General features: G+C 39.9%; 1 long non-coding RNA gene across 1 annotated transcript in view; it reads right to left on the reverse strand.

Annotated features, from left to right (window-relative positions):
* The window catches only part of LOC118994750 (uncharacterized), a 21,878-nt gene extending 5,615 nt beyond the window's left edge, over window positions 1–16,263 (reverse strand). Inside the window, exons 1-2 of the long non-coding RNA XR_005068135.1 lie at window positions 16,178–16,263; window positions 6,065–6,071 (exon numbers count right to left, since the gene is read on the reverse strand). This is a non-coding gene — a long non-coding RNA (uncharacterized LOC118994750). The remainder of the gene's footprint in view (window positions 1–6,064; window positions 6,072–16,177) is intronic.
* Window positions 16,264–17,809: the final 1,546 nt, after the last annotated feature.

Below are 17,809 nucleotides of genomic sequence, written 5' to 3' on the forward strand. Positions count from 1 at the left end.
GCAAAGCTCTCAATTTTTGTCTTACTCCCAAGGGAGGAAGTCTCCTTCTGAGGAGAATCTGGACTTGGAAAACTGTAAATATTCTATGTGTAGTTTTTCTAGACCAGTTTTCTTTCTAGAGTTGAAAAATTTAATACTACACTGGAGAAGTCTATTTACCATCAGAAGAACACGAAAACTATTCTACAAACACCTTCTCTGCAAGACTCCCTAGGTTGTCTTAACTCCCAACTGTGGAAGGCTCCTTCTGAGGTGGATCTGGACTTGGAAAAGTAGAATAAAAAAACTGTAAGTTTTTTAATTCATTTTTTTCCACACTTGGAAAACTTAACATTAAACAAGAGAAGAATATTTACCATCAGAAGAATCTGAAACTCATTCTGCAAACACCTTCTCCGCAAGGCCCCCTATTATTGCCTTAACTCCCAAGCGAGGCAGGCTCTTACTCAGGTGGATCTAGACTTGGAAACTAGACTTGTAAAACTTAGGTTTTTTTCTAGACTTAAAAACTTAACATTACACTGGAAAACCCTATTCACAGTCTAAAGAACCTAAAACCCATTCTGCAAACACCTTCTCAGCAAGGCTGGCTCATTTTCTCATAACTCCCAAGCGAGAAAAGCTTCTTTTGAGGTGGATCTGAACTTGGAAAACCAGACTTGAAAAATTTACAGTTTCTATTTCTAGACTTGGAAATCCTAACACTACACTGGAGAAGTCTTTTTACCATCTGAAGAACTGAAATCCATTCCTCAAACACCTTGGCTAGGCTCCCTAGTTTTGTCTTAACTCCCAAGGGAAGAAAACACGTTCTGAGATGGATCTGGACTTGAAAAACTAGACTTGAAAAATTTACAGTTTGTTTCCCAGACTTAAAAAACTTAACACTACACTAAAGAAGCCTATTTATCATCCAAAAACCCTGAAATTCATTCTGAAAGCACCTACCCTGCAAGGTTTCCTAGTGTTTTCTTAACTTTCAAGTGAGGAAGTCTCATTCTGAGGTGCATATGAACTTGGAAATTCGACTTGGAAAATTTAGTTTTTTCCTAGACTTGAAATACTTAACATTACACTGGAGAAGTATAGTTACCATCTAAAGAACCTGAAATGCATTCTGTGGACACCTTTTAAGCAAGACTTTCTACTTTTGTCTTAACTCCCACTGAGGAAGCCTTTTCTGAGGTGGAACTGGACTTAGAAAACTAGATTTGAAAAACGTACAGTTTTATTTTAGACTAAAAAAACTGAACACTAAAATGGAGAACCATATTTACCATGCAAAAACCTGAAACCCATTCTGCAAATACCTCCTTTTCAAAGCTCTGTAGTTTTGTATTACATCCCAAGTGAGAAAGGTTTCTTCTGAAGTGGATCTAAACGTAAAAAACTAGACTTGGAAAGCTGTACCTTTTCCAGGTGCAGTTTTCCTAGTCCATTTTTCTTCTAGATGTCGAAAACTTAACACTACACAGGAGAAGCCTATTTACCATTGGAAGAATATGAAACCCATTCTGAAAACACCTTCTCTGCAAGACTCCCTAGGTTGTCTTAATTCCCAAGCAAGGAAGGCTCCCTCTGAGGTGGATGTAGACTTGGAAAACAAGACTAAAAAAATTGTTTTCCAAGTCCAGTTTTTTTTCTCTAGACTTGAAAAACTTACCTCTACCAAGGAGAAGTCTATTTACCATCTGAAAACCTGAAATCCATTTTGCAAATATCTTCTCTGCAAAATTTCCTTGTTTTGTCTTAATTCCCAGCAGAGAAGCCTCCTTCTGAGGTGAATCTGAACTTAGAAAAATAGACTTGGAAAACTTACAGGGTTTTTTTTTATCAGCCTTCCTTTTTTAAAAAATATATATTTTATTGATTATACCATTACAGTTGTTCTATTCCCCCACTTCATTCCCCTCTACCCTACACTCCCCCTCCCCCACCATTTCCCCCTTTAGTTTATGACCACCTGTCTCAAGTTATTTAGATTCTTTATTTCCCCTACTATTCTTGCCCTACCCCCTATTTTCTACCTACCGTCTATGCTACTTATTTCCTGTACCTTGTCCCCTCTTCTCCTCCTCCCACTCCCCTGTTGCTAACCCTCCATGTGTTCTTCATTTCTATGGTTCTGCTCCTGGTCTAGCTGTCCTCTTGGTTTGCTTTTGTTTTAGGCGTGGTTGTTGATAACTGTGAGTTTGCTGTCCTTTCACTGTTCATATTTTTCATCTTCTTTTTCTTATATAAGTCCCTTTAGCATTTCATATAATAAGGGCTTGGTGATGATGAACTCCTTGAGCTTGACCTTATCTGAGAAGCACTTTATCTGTCCTTCCATTCTAAATGAGAGTTTTGCTGGATAAAGCAATCTTGGCTGTAGGTCTTTGGATTTTATGAGTTGGAATGCTTCTTTCCAGCCCCTTCTTGCCTGTAAGGTCTCTTTTGATAAATCCGCTGACAGTCTGATGGGTACTCCTTTGTAGGTGACTGTCCCCTTATCTCTTGCTGCTTCTAGGATTCTCTCCTTCATTTTACTCTTGGCTAATGTAATTATGATGTGCCTTGGTGTGTTCCTTCTTGGGTCCAGCTTCTTTGGGACTCTCTGAGCTTCCTGGATTTCCTGGAAGTCTATGTCCTTTGCCAGACTGGGGAAGTTCTCCTTTATTAGTTGTTCAAATCAGTTTTCCACTCGTGGCTGTTTCTTTTCCTGTTTGGGTACCCCTATAATTCGGATGTTGGAATGTTTCAAGATGTCCTGGAGGTTCCTAAGCCTCTCCTCATTTTTTTCAATTCTCATTTCTTCATTCCTTTCTGGTTGGATGTTTCGTTCTTCCTTCTGGTCCATTCCATTGATTTGAGTCCCAGTTTCCTTTCCATCACTATTTGTTTCCTGGACATCTCCCTTCATTTCCATTAGTTTAGCCTTCATATGTTCCTCTAATTTGTGACTATGTTATGTAATTTGTGACTATAATCTACCAGTTCTGTGAATATCCTGATAAATAGTGTCTTGAATTGTGCTTCTGAGAGGCTGGCAATTTCTCGGTCACTGAGAGTTATCAGCTCTGGGACTTTGAGTTCTTCTTGTTCCATCTTTTGGGCTGTTCCTGCCTATTATGTAACAGGATCGGAGCCCTAGGTGTTCACCAGAGCAGGGCAACTCAGTGGCTGGGTTGTGAGTCTGTATGTGGGGGCGGGGTCAGAGAGGAGCAATGGCATCCATCTGCCGTCTCCTGCCACGGCCCCCACAGGTACGGCAGCTGCCACCGTCACCGGGCCCACGCGTTTCGTCCCACTGCATGCGTGTGTGCCACCGCTGTCAGCCCTCGCCCCCTGGGGCCTGCGTGGTTTGTCTCACTGTGTGTGAATGTGCATCCGAGGTCAGTCTGCCCCACACCCTGACTGCGTCCGGGCCACTTGCGTGCCTAGGTCAGGGGATCTGTCCTGCCTGACCCTGCTCTGCTGCTGGCTCCGCCCCTCTTACCGTGCCCGTTGAATGGTTAGTGGTTTTCAGACTTCCGTATAATTCAATTTTCTGTTTTGTGGCTGTGTCTTTGTTCTCCAAACCTTTGTTGTATTCAAACTTGGTTGTGGGAGAAGGCACAGTGTTTCCACCTATGCCTCCATCTTGGCGGAAGTCTGGAATTTTTTAAGAAAACTAAAAATGAACATGCCTTTTGACCCAGCAATTCCACTCTTAGGAGTATATCCAAAGAACCCTGAAACACCAATCCAAAAGAACCTATGCACCCCGATGTTCATAGCAGCACAATTCACAATGGCCAAGAGTTGGAAGCAACCTAGATGCCCATCGGTCAATGACTGGATCAAAAAACTATGGTACATTTACACAATGGAATTCTATGCTGCAGAAAGGAAGAAGGAACTACTACCCTTTGCAACATCATGGATGGAACTGGAAAGCATTATGCTGAGCGAAATAAGCCAGGCGGTGAAAGACAAATACCATATGATACCACCATTAACAGGGATCTAAACAAAACAAACAAGCAAAATATGACCAATGACACTCAAATACGGAACAGGCTGACAGGGTCCAGAGGGGAGAGGGGAGAGAATCATAGGGGAAAAGGGGATGGACTCACATGAACAAGTATAAAGGACACATGGACAATAACTGAGGGTGGGGGACGGAAATGGGAGGGAGGTGGGGAGCATGGCGCAGGGGGCAGGCAGGGTTGGGAATATAAGACAGAAAGCTGTACTTGAACAAGAATTAAATAAAATTATTTTAAAAAGTATTTCAATGGTTAATCAATTTTTTAAAATTATGTATAGAATGGTAATGCCAGATGTAGCATGATGTAAGATCTGGTCAGACCACTTACTGTTTGTGATCTTAACCAGAAAATGGTCACATAACCTTTCCTTTGCCTCATTTTCTTCATCTGTAAAACAAGAAGATCAATACCTCTCTTACAGTTGGTTGTGGGAATTAAATGAGTTGGTGAATGTGAAGCTTTTTAATGGTGTTCACCATATTGTAATATAACGGTTTGACTACATTATGTTTTACTATAATGTGCTCATTGCATTTTTCTAAGTGTATTGGGACTAATCATTACGTCTTTGTGCGTAGCACAGTGCCTGACACGTGATACGAGACCCGTAAATCTGTACACCAGTAAATGATAAAGGCACTGGCCACAAATGGCTTCTGTTGGGCCACAGCCCTCAACTCAGCTTCTCATTTTCAATTTATAGTTAAATTTGCATGCAATTACTGAATTTTTGTAAGTCTTTCAAGCTCATATTTTGCATAAGTTAAAAAATGCTACTGTGAACTTTAAAGTTGCAAGGTGCTTTCATATGACTTTTAGAATGTTCTGTCTTTCTAAAAACTTCCCCGTGGAAACAGCCAAAATAAAGTTCACGTGTAGTGGCCGTATAACTTAAAAAACTTCCAAGTCTTCTTGAATTGGAATCTTTTTCAGAAAAACATTAGTATCAATGGTAGATTTTGTAAGTTCCTCCCCCTTAAAAATGTAGCAGTAAAGGAAACAAATTTGTTCCTTTGATTATCACTGATGGCAGTTATTTAGTTCTTCATTCCATGCGGCTGATGATACATGTAGGTGGCTTTGTGGAAACGAGCTCTTTGCCTGGGACCTGGTCCTGCATTGGCTGCCTTCCACACAGGCAGCTACAACCTCGAGTTGCGTGGCCACGAGCGGGCCGCTCAGCTTCTCTGAGAATGTGTCCTGATTCATAACCAGTCAGAGAAGTTTTCCAAGTCCTAAGTCTGGGGTACACATCTCTAGAGATGCAACATACATGACTGGTTGTTTCTAGAGCTGCCATTTAAAGGGCTTAAACTGCTTTTCTCAAAGTATTACCAGGATCTCGCTCTCATTGCTCGGGAAATCAACGACGTGGCGGGAGAGAGAGACTCGGTGACGTCCTCGGGCACTGCCCCCAGCACTACAGTAAGCACTGCCGCAACCACCCCTGGTTCTGCCATAAACACTAGAGAAGAGGTAGGAGACCCTCACGGAGCGATGCACAAGGTTCTTCCTTTTCTCGATTTCTTTCGCTTTTAGCTTCTGGCTTAATTCCTTTTTCTCACAGCCTCCCTCCCCGTGTGCATGAAGCTCCGTGTTTTCCATCTTTGCTTTCACAAATTTATCTTATGTTTGGTAACAACACTGGCAAAGGCTAACGGTGGGCCTGCTGTTAGCAGGAAGTTGTGACATAATTTCAAAGAAGTACTTTGCTAACTAATGGTGCATAGTTTTACTGAAAATGGGAACATAAATGCTATGTGAAAAGCAAACCAAAATCTGATAAGTTACTGTATAAATTTTCTATAAAGTTTGGCTGTGAAATACCTTACTTTAAAAGGTATCTTCATAGCTAGTGAACTAGGAGATAGCTCTCATAGCAAAGGAGGAAAAATTCTACAGTCTTCCTACTTTACACATTCTGTTGATAAATATACACACACTCACAAACTCACAGACACAAGCATATTCTGAAAATCAAAATGCATGTATACATATACAAATACGGGGGTTGGGTAAAAGCAGCTTTATAGTTATGTGTGTCAAACAGTTTTTCTTGTATTATCATTTATTAGTTACTATATTATTTTCCATATGAACAACTGTAAACGTACTTCTGCCCACCCCTGTATATACTCATCCTTATAAACTCTGCAGGATGTAAATTAGCAGAAGGACCCTTGTCCTTCCAAAGCCGTGGCTCCTGTTCTCCAACTGTAGGGGCAGCAGTCACATACTATTGCTCCAGGAGGCACCTTTAACGTGTGACACAAAATTGCTGGTACTCTGGTCCAGTTGGCTCTACCAATTGGCATTTGAAAGAGTGAAGTTTTGTCAGAGCAAAGCCACACTCATTTGTTGAATTATCTTCTGCCTGCTTGGAGCTACAGCATCAAAGAAGATGTTGCACTGAGACTGGTTGGACACACAGCCAAAAATATTTATTCCCTGGCCGTTTGCCAGCCTCTAATATTGATGATTCCACTTCCGTATTTTAGAAAATAATGTTCTCAATAGTAACTGTTAGGGGGGGCGGGGATAGGAAGAAGCTCCTGCTGGGCTTTGCCAAAAGGGACATCCGCACAGAAACTAATGCAGTATCCCGCTTTGTTTAGGGGGGACCAATCCCCAGTTCCCACGGGAGGCCAAGGGAAATAAACCCCCCCGCGCCCCCCCCCCCATCGTCCCTATCCCCCGGTGAGCCTTCTTGATCTCCTCTCCAGAGCAAGGAATCTCACCCAGGCGCATCTACCTCAATAAAGCTCTATATTTAGCCTATTTTTGTGGCTGATTGGCATTTTTTTCCTCAGCGGAACTTGAGAAAACCCTTTCAGTAACCAAAAGTGGCTAGCCTTTTTGACAAATTTAATTCTGGTAAACTATGCTAATACTATCCTTGGTTGCTTTTGTCATGCCCGTGCCTTTTATAATCTAATTCCCGAAGGGTCATTTTTTTTGGTTTTTCCTCCATTTATGTGTTGTCTAATTTGGTAAATGGTGCTTCATCCATCTGTGTAGTTTTGTTACCACACAGATCAATTGAGAATGTATGTTAAGTCATCCTTATTGGTGACAAACAGAAGGATCTTCTTGGTGGCAAGACATACAACGGTCCCTCCAGTACACTTACAATGATAAAGCTAATGTCTTCTCAGCTAACTAAATTTTATCTAACATGATTAGGTATTCACTCAGACCCAGTAAAATCATCCAAAAATGTCATTAAAGGGACTTTTCTTTTTTAAATTTTATTTCTGAATATTGTACTAGGGTTTATTCCTTCTTCAGTAAACCGTGGTTACTTTGTAGTGTATGTGCATAATTTGCACTGTAGGTGGCAGTATAGCCTTTTTGTTGGAACATGTAACTTAAGTATCATTGTCACAAGTTTACCTGATACCAAAATGCTTATTTTGTGGATTTAATGTTTTTTTCCTTTTGTAAGCTTCATTGAAATTTGCATTTATATATCTGTGAAGAAATGTGTCACCTGGATTTGGTGAGGAAAAAATAAGGAAAAAACAAGATAGGAAACTAAAAGGAAAAGATTCTTTTCCTCCTGTAAGGCTATATGAGTAAAATGAACTCCTTGCCCATCTCCATGGCCGGTTTTCAGTTTTACCACCTGTATTCATTTGGGGGAAATCTCATCCATGAAAGAGTCAAATTTCTAATACCTATCTATTTTGGCTTTTGAACATAAAATCTATGTAGATGAACATCTATTTTATAAAACAGACACATTGAAGTGCTTATAAAAAGAAAGAATAATGGGTTTATTGAAGATATCATGCTTCTCTTACTACCTGAGAATGAAATAACTCTGTTTAGTCATAAAAAAAACTATGATGCCAATATCTGTGCTTTTTCTAATCATTCTCATAAGGGTTTGCTCTTGTCCTATTAGTTGGTTGATCGTGTTTTTGATGAAAGTCTCAACTTCTGCAAGATCCCCCCACTGGTTAATTCTAAAACACCAGAAGGAAACAACTGTCGATCTGGTGATTCAAGACCCGAGCCCACAGAGCCGCCTGATCACCTGACAGTTACCAGGCGGAGGACCTGGAGCAGAGATGAAGTGAGTGAGCCGGCAGCATGGACAACTGGCAGAGGAGGGCGGTCCTCCCCATGGGAAGAGGAGGAGCTGTTGGACAAACAGGGCTGGGAAAGTGCTTGTCTGGGGGTAGAATGGAATTGCCCCTTGACATCACCTCCTGTGCAAATTACGAACTCCAAATGAACCAGGTTTCTAACAGGGGAAAGCAATACTTTAAAACTTGTAGTGAAAAAAGATGCTAAATAGCTTTCAACATTCCCGTAGGCATTGTTTTTTTTAAAAGACATAAGTTTCACTTTCAAAAAATTGATAAAATTTGAGTATGCAAAGGACTCTTGTGAAACATACAGCTAACAAAGGATTCGTGTCCAGAAGATATGGAGAACTCTTACCAAGCAGTGAGAAAGACAAAACAACCTGATAGAAAAATCTGGGGGAAGAACAAAACACGAACAGTTCTTTCCTGAATTAAAATGCCTAAGAGCTAACTGAGAGGTGATACGCAGAGGTGGCACAGGAGCCAGCTTAGGGGTGGGAAGAAAGAGAATATAGAAAGGGGCTGTCGACAAAAGGGTGTGCTCCCACGCTGGCATTTGTGGATCCCAGATTTAAGGAACAGGAGCTAAAAGTCAGCATGTATGAATACCCATGTTTTCAGTAGTACCGAGTAGCAAAAGTCTCCCTTACTGAAGACTGCGGCTAGCTAGCGCCTCAGGTGTGGCTGCAGGAAACACAGTGGCTTTATACTGCACTCTCTCCGGCCTGGCCCGGAGATGATTGGAGAAGGACCCATCTCCTAATCTTATCCACGGTCATTCTGTCCTGAGGTCTAGGAAGATAAATTCCTCTAAATGCAATTAAACTGTGTGGCAGTTTATATTTTTTAAGAGAATGGAAACATCTAGATTAATAGTTATCTCAAGATTAATATCACAAAATCTTTAATATATTGTCACACCGAACTACACTTTATGGGGGTGGAAAAGAGAGAGCGCCTTTTCTGTTATAATCTTTCCTTAGTCCACCTTGCCCTTTCTCCCTTCATCCTGATTAATACGTCTCTTCCACCCTTTTTATGTGATTCCTCAAGACTCACAAAATACCAGTGCGCTTTTGTAGCCTTTCAGCACCTCATGTGTCACTTTTCACATCTAAATGACCTTTTATGCCCCTAAATTCAAATCCCTGTCATTGTCAGGACCACTTTCCATGATGCCTGCTGCATTTATCCCCTGTGCCAGAACTCCCTTCTCCTTAGAATGCCTACAGCGCTGAATCACAAATTTAGCTCTTACCTTCATTTGTATAGAACAGTGGTATCTCCTGGATGTTACCGTGATCTCCCCACCAGCCTTTAAAGCATTTTTAACATCCAGAGCCTTATGTTGTTTTCTGGATTGTGTTCTGGTGTCCAGATGCAGTTCTGGCAGTCTCGGGAGCCGATCTGGGAACCCACCCTTGAGCCCTAAGCTTCGCCCTTTCTTCAGCGTTCTGCACTAGCTGTGCCTCTCATGGTTTAGCCCTTGACAAAGCACAGCTCGAAGGCCAAATCCAGCCACCCGCTCGGTGAAGTTTTACTCCAGCACGGCCATGCTCCCTTGCTTGTGCAGAACCTGGAGCTGCTCTCACGCCTCAGTGAGAGCTGCATTGTTGTGACTGAGACCACTGGCCTGAGCGTCGCTCTGGCCCTTTATGCAAGTGTGCTGACCTCTGGTCTTGCTCTCAAGCTTCAGCTGGGGAGGTGCCAACCACCATCATAAAATCTTGTATCTTGAATAAATTTTAAAAATATGTCCATCCCATTAGACTGCCCTGGGGAACAAGGGCTGGAATCTTTGGCATCTTTCTGATGTTATTTGACGAAAGAATACATAGTAAATTTAGCATTCTAAGTTAGTTCTGCTGTCCCTCTTACGGTGATTTCGCTGGAGGCATGAGACACCAGGATCTTGACAGTCAGGGATGGTAGGATAACGTGGATGGATGTTTGAAAATGATATGACAAAGACAGAATGGAAACTTCACAAGTTATTGAATAAAGAGGAACTGGTTTGCAAATATTTCTTTGTCAATGTAGTTAGTTATACATGAATTGTGTTCTTCATTGATCTTTTATTAAATTTGGCGTGAGTACTAAAAGTCCCTAAGAACAGTGAGCCGTGACTGATGTTGCTCCTGGTGACGACACAAGGCTGAGGTGATGGTTTAGCGTCTGTTCTTCTCTTTGGCTGTTTCAGGTCATGGGAGACAATCGGCTGCTGTCGTCCGTGTTCCAGTTCTCCAGGAAGATACGCCAGTCTATAGATAAAACCGCCGGGAAGATCAGGTACTGTTTTGTCCCGCCAACCTGTTACCTTATATTATTAATCGTCGCCTGGTCCCCATTCTCAAGCCTGCTACTGCCGCAGCTCCAGGGAACAAGGGAAGTCAGTGGCGCTGAGTTTTACTTCTACCTCGACCACAGTCCTTCCGTTTTAGAGAGGAGTAATAGCCACTGGCTCGTTAGGCAGCATGAAGGGGACAGACAGAGAAATAAACGTCCCAGATAATGACACACCTTATAATTGATAGTGAACAGCTATAATCATGTAGGTTAACTTTACTAGTAACCAGAAACAATTTCTCTTCCATGTTATACTGGTATTTTAAATTATATAAGACTTCAAACTTTGTTCTAGTTTGATCCTCTTCATCAGTGAAGGGGACAGTTTACATACTCTTTAAAGAGTCAGAAAATGTATGGAAAAGGGCCTTATGCAAACTATGTGTGGTTCAACAATTGGAAGCACAAACATTTTTCCCAGTAACCATTTTTGGGAAAAATTCACTATTTTCAGCACTGCGTGGCTAATCACAGACTTCCTATTTAGTACAAGACCATTGTAGTTCCAAGTTGGTCCATGAAATAATCACTGTTTTTTTACTTCCCACCAGTCCTAGTGCTATTAGGACTCTCACAAGACACGAAATAATTTACTTATGCTGTAATATAATAGTCTTAAAGATAATAGCCCTTAGGTGTTTGACAAGGATGTTTATTTGGGGGGGGTTAGAAAATTCAACAGTAGCCCTGCTGGTGTGGCTCAGTGGGTTGGGTGTTATATAGCAAACTGAAAGGTTGCCAGTTCGATTCCTAGTCAGGGCACATGCCTGGGTTGCAAGGCTAAGCCTCAACTTATAAGCATGCAAGAGGTACCCCATTAGTGTTTCTCTCCCTCCACCCTTTCTTTCCTTCTCTCTAAAAAAAATACATTAAAAAAAAAACAGATTCAGCAGTAGATCAGAATGTTCTTATATAGGATTCTAAAACCATTATTGCCTTTTAAAGCATGGTTATGAGTAATCAGGTATTTTACACCTGATTTGATATTCATGAATTTCTTGTTTTTAAACAAGTTGAACCTGGCACATTGATCCTTGAAGAAATACAGATAAGTAATTTACTTGTAGAATGTTGATGTTTATATAAGGCAGTAAATTACATTTCCAAGCTCAATAAAGAAACTTAAAAAGAAAACAAAAGGATGCCTGGCATTTACATCTTTCAAAAACTGCTGAGTCATGGTTCAGATTCCCAAGTATTGGGGCAAGAATGATACCATGTTTGAATAACAAATCAAAATGTGTGGCACTTTATAAGTTAACATATTTTAATTTAATTTCTAACATAAAGATAATTATCTTTATTGTGATTCTTTTTATCAAAAGGATAGTGTCTTCACTCCTAACAGTAGTTATGTGCAATATACTAGCATGAATTAACATTTTTAAAGAAAAACACTGTAAGCACTCCGATTTCTAACTTTTAAAATAATGTTCACACTTCACTCATCAGTGAAGATTCCTTTTCCTATATAAAGAAGTCTTAAGAGACACAGTAATTCATATCTAATTCAACCTATTTTAATCTTAGTTTCATCTATGTTTATACTGCATATGTTCTGTCTGAGCAAAGTTTTGTTTTCATTATAACTGGTGGTTAATTACAAATTCCATATAATTTAGGGGGTTATATCACCATCTGTATTTGTTTTACATTTGGTTTTTAATAAATGAAATAAATACACAAGAGCATATGTACATACTCGTAACCGCTCAGTGACTTTTTTTTTTCCTCCAATTTTTTAATTTAAACTCAGTGACTTTTTAATGCGGATCTCTCACAGAAACGATTTTGGTGGTGATACTGGCTCAGTACTTTATTTGCAGTTATTCATATTTAGTGGTTTCTTCATTGTTGTTTAGCTTTGAAAAGATACCTTGTTTTTGTATTATTAAAAATGTGATAGATTTCTAAATTAAAATGCTCTAGTTTTTCATTTGTAGAATATTATTTAAGGATAAAGATCAGAATTGGGAAGAAATAGAAAGCAAATTAAGAACTGAAAGTGAAGTTCCTATTGTGAAAACCTCAAGCATGGTATGGTAATTTTCCTTGACTGGTAAAACATCTTGGTAGCAGCGTCTTATCTTAATGGGTTGATAGGCTTGTTCTTGAGCTGTTTGTTGATTTACATTTTTAAAGGAAGATACGAATGCAATATTTGGGAAATTTTATGCCTTAAACGGTCTCTTGCAGGAGTTTAAAATACTGATTGCTTTGAAGTTACAAGAACATGAAGGGGGAACCTTTTATGTCTCTTACTATTATCGTGCACTCACGTTCTTGTAATAATTGTTCATTAGAAGCAGGCAATTCTGAAATAAGAGCCAAACTCAAATATGAGTTGACATGAGTCTTTTCCATCTGCTTAATAAATTTCTTGTCCTCCCCTCAAAATTTGCATAGATTTTCATTGATCAGAGAGTCGTCCCAAAACTGAGGTTGGAAGCTTATACATTATTCCAAGAATATCAAATCCTTAGGCACGTCTGCAAAGTTGTTGCAGTGTTGATCAATATAAGTTTTTCAAAACATTTTCTTAATAGTGATATCATTTTGAACTTTCCATTTTCTATCGTTATCTCATGGGAAAAAGTAATTTTATTTTAACATTAATTTAAAGATTTTAAAATTTCAAATCTTGTTTACTGAATATCCTAATCATTTCATTTCTTATTGCTACAAATGTAGTGCCCTGCAGAGAATGTTAAATATCCCAAATGAAATGAATCTGAGAATCATTGCCCATCAAATAAAAATGTTTTTTGTAAGGTCGGGTAATTTTTGTCACTGCTTTCCCTACAGATTTCTTTTATCTCACAGGAGCTAAATAGAGTTGAAAAGCAGCTACAAGGTAAATTTACTATTGAATTAAGTGGAAAGAGCTAACAATCTAGAACAGTGCATAGTGAATGACATTTCTTAGAATATTCTTATTATTAGAACATTATGTGATAAAATACAATGACATATATAAAAATATAAAGTTGAGCCCTGGCTGGCATAGCTCAGTGGATTGAGCACGAGCCTGCGAACCAGAGGATCGCAGTTCGATTCCCAGTCAGGGCACAAGCCTGGGTTGCAGGCTGGTTCCCTGCAGGCCAACTCCCAGCAGGAGATGCACAAAAGGCAACCATACATTGATGTTTCTCTCCCTCTCTCCTTCCCCTCTAAAGATAAATAAATAAATATATAAATAATCTAAAAAAATTAAAAATAAATAAATAAAAATATAAGGTTGTAATTATCCAAATTACTCATAAAAAGAAAGTTTAAAGTCCATTATAAGTAATTTAAAAGACAGCCAAGGGAAATCTTGGGCATATTGTTAGATGTCATAAACTAATTTATAGTCTTATATGTAGATATATAGATACTAATATGTAAAAAATATATAAAATAATGTCCTAAAGTATCTGTATGCAACTGAAAATGCTTATGAAGAGCTAACATTCTTTCTTTGGCCTGGCAGTTCTTAAATTATACTTGTGGTATAACCCAAATGAACTGGTAACACAAACAATAACAGTTGGGTGACCAGGAAACGAGTGCCTCACTTCAGCCGTGGGGACCGGAGGAGAGAGTGAGAAGAGAGGCTCAGTTAGCGCCTCCTGAACTCAGACAGGGAACCTTGTACAGGCTGTGTCAGATCTCAATCATGGGTCAGTGCCTGTGGAAGCCTTGACCCAGGTGTCCCCAGCGGTACAACAAGCCGATTCTGGAATAAACTGCTAATTCTACTCAATTTTTGTTGCTTGAGTTATTGTAGACATGATCCATGAGTCCTACCTAAGCAATTTTCAGTCTTTATTTAGCCTCAGCACCCATGAGCATCTGGATGAACCCCATGAGTAAAAGTGGCTTTGTGATCTGGTAGCACGGGGTACACCTAAAGGACCTCTTAGGTGATTCCTAAGTCTGTCTGTGCTTCCTTCCCAAAACCCCTCTCTATCCAAGGCCAGGTTGAAAATCACTGCCTAAGATTTTTCCTTGTCCACTCAAAGGTCTTTTGTATTGGAAACTGGTTTCACCTGGCTCTTCCATGGAGGTAGGAAGGTCCATCTGGCCAGAGGGGGCTTCCAGGGGGTACTAGTTTCTGGGCTACAGGAGGATCCTTGGGGCTCAGCAGCACACACATGCACATTTGCACACAGCCGATGTCCTGGCACTGTCACCAGCATGAATGACAGCATGCCATTGGTGGCACTCAGAGTGGGCTCATATCGTTCAGTTTCCCCAGGCCTCAGGTTACTCCAAACCCCATCAATAGCAACCCTTCCCCAGTTCCCAGAGTGATTCATTCCACTGGAAGTTTTTACTAAAATTATAACCAGTATTTATCCTCCTTGAAAAAAGGAAAGCAGATTTTAAAAAGGTCTTTTCTGAGTTCCACATCTCCAAATACCAGTCTTCCAACAGGTTCTGAAATGCCCCTACGTGAGCTGTTCAGGGCACCAGAGAAAGCATTCAGGTCTGTAAGCTCTATAGATCAGCCCCCACATTGTTGAAATGGGGTTTAAAACAGTATAGAAAGGATTAGCAAAAATTAAGCATCAAATGAAAGCATCAATAGTCAAAATATTGTCCAAGTCATAGCGATGTTCCAATCCAAACTTCACCGCATCGGCAGATGTCTTTTCCCCCTCCTCCTTTTTCCCTCCCTCAGTGATCAATGCTATGATTGACCCAGATGGAACTCTGGGGGCTCTGAACAGCATGGGATTTCCCAGTGCTCTCCTGCCTTCACCACCAAAGCAGAAGTCCAGTCCCCTGAATAACCACAGCAGCCCGGGCCAGAAGACAACCATCTGCCCCCTGGAACCTCGGGTACTGCACTCCGCTGCTGTTTTGGTCTCGGCTGAATTTGAGAATGCAAATTCCAAGGCCAACTTCAGCATCCATTTCAACAGATTCAACCCCATTGGGGAAGAGGAGGACATCACAGTCCCTGAGTGACTTTCTCCTGACTGTTAGGAAGTGATCACCTGTGGAATGACCGGAAATGCTGGCAGCGGCGTGGTGTTGACTTGCACAAAACAAGACAGCTTGGTCAAGTACAATCTTGTTATCTCTGGCTTTTTAATTTTATTTATGTATTTTCCCCCTCTAACGTGGTAGCATATTCATCCTTTCCAGCCACTTAGATAGCTACTTGGTGCACATGTAGGAAAAAGCAGATTGTGGTGATTTCACCTTTTGTGGTTTTATGATTTTCAAATTGAATATAATTACATCCTTTCTCTGCCTAGGTTTTTGTTTCTGTTTTTTTAAGCTGTACTGTGACCTACAAGCAAGCTAAATGCCCAACATTTCTGACCCCCGTGTCTCCTGTGCCAAGCTGCTCACCAAAATGGACCTTCTGTTCACCTATATAGATTTGTTAAACACTTATATTTACTTCTCAATAATAGGATTTATATTAGTACTCATCGCCATTGGATACAGTGATATATAACTCTCCACAGTCAAACTGACCTTTTAAAAAAGTCGTTCTTATGTTCTAAAATTTTCCAACATACATGTGATTTACTTGGGCTTTACAAAGATGAACTATTATGTTTGCACTAAGATATGCTGGGAGTGGTAGGTGGGTATGTCTGTAGATCAGTAAGGACTAACCGCCTTTTTTGTACATAGGAGACTGATGGTACTGTATTTGTTTTAACCCGACAGCATTTTACTCCACTTTCAAAAAAGATGAATTTGGCACTTAAAAAAAACTTTTTATGCAAGTAAGATTTTCTCTCTCACTTTAGGGCCAATGATAACTAGAGAGATTAAACTGGACAGGTAGTGTAGGTGGAGTATATTTTCAAAGCTAAGAACGTTTATGTTGGTCCTGTGTTACCGAGTTTCTATGTGACAGTTGAGAAAACAAAGTCCTCGGAAGGATCATGAAGTCAAAATTTTCTGCATTAGGGCACTTGGAGAACCAGTAGTCATGAGATTAGTTGATAGTTTCACTCTCAGGCAGAGTGAATTGCTTCTATGTGTTTCCCTGTAGGACCCGATAGTGAATTCTGTCTGTCTTTCTTACTCATTTATAAAGACTCTGCAAGACGGAAAGCCTATGAAAAATATCTTCTATAAACTAGTTTTTTTTTTCTCTTTCCAGTAAGGTCACATTTGGGTAAATTTTGAAAGAAAGCAAGTATCTTTGTGTTTCCAGAACACTATACTTTGGGTGAATCTTAATTCAGTTAAATATTATTAGTAGACTTGGAGTTTCCCCTCAATGCTATCAGTTTATAAAGGTTAAAACTGCAACCTTTGCAAATTAATGAAATGCTTTAAAATATATTAGCCATAGTCCTGTGCTACATTTGTGTTGAGAAACTAACTATACACTGAAGAACTTTATAGGATTTTATAAAAATCCTGTGTTGTTGGGCCAGTTAATAAAGATGCAAAAAGAAAAGCAAAAAATACCCTTTTGTAGAGATGTAAAAACAAAAGTCTATTTTGTGATGGATCTCGTGTTTTTCTTTAAAGTTTTTTTTAAAAAAGGGTAAATGAACTATTCTCCTGATGAAGCTAAATGCCCCATCCTGATAAAGGAACACTGAAAAAATGTTTTAAAGAACATGAACGGAAAGACATAAAGGCTTTGAAGCAATGTGTGAAACATTAAAACAGGCTCAGTCCGTTTGAAGAATCAGTGAAACAACATCATCAATTGTCTCTTCTTTTATTGAATATTTGGGTACCAATTATGTCCCCGGGGAGGGAGAAGGTAGTCAATTAGGAATGCATTAGCATCCATCTCCTTACATTATCATTTAAGTGTTTACACAGGTTTGTTTAAACATTTGGCCTTTTACTATGTTATTTTTATTTTTTAATGAATACATTATTCTCCTTATTTATTTTTGTTTCATTTATTACTTATGTTATTTTGTTATGCACGTACGACTCCATTTTTAAATAAAGTGATTCTGGAACTTTATACAACGATTGCACATTTTATTTCTTCTACCATCTGGATTGCTAATACTTCTTCACTGTGACAAATTGCCATTTACACACCATTTTTGCAAAGCCTAGCAAAAGGGAGATGCTTCAGCTCTGATCAATGTGTGAGAAGAGCCACGAGGTAAGAGGAGGCGAAGGCTGTGCCCTCTCCTTTCGACGTTTCTAAGCAGATGCTCCCACACCAGACCCTAAGCGGGCACATCAGACAAGAACGTTCGGCGGGTCATCCCAGGGAAGCCTGCAGTTTTCACGCTGTTTTCTCAGAGGTGGGTCCATGGCTGTTTCCATTGGTCTGGCCACAGCGCCAAAGGCCAGTGGCCTGAGTGGAAAGTACTGTGTCTGACCAGTTTTGGAAGCGAATACAAATTTCAGAAGAAGAAC

The sequence above is a fragment of the Sturnira hondurensis genome, unplaced genomic scaffold, assembly GCF_014824575.4.
Source record: "Sturnira hondurensis isolate 20B ecotype Veracruz unplaced genomic scaffold, ASM1482457v3 Scaffold0000942, whole genome shotgun sequence".
Classification (NCBI taxonomy): domain Eukaryota; kingdom Metazoa; phylum Chordata; class Mammalia; order Chiroptera; family Phyllostomidae; genus Sturnira; species Sturnira hondurensis.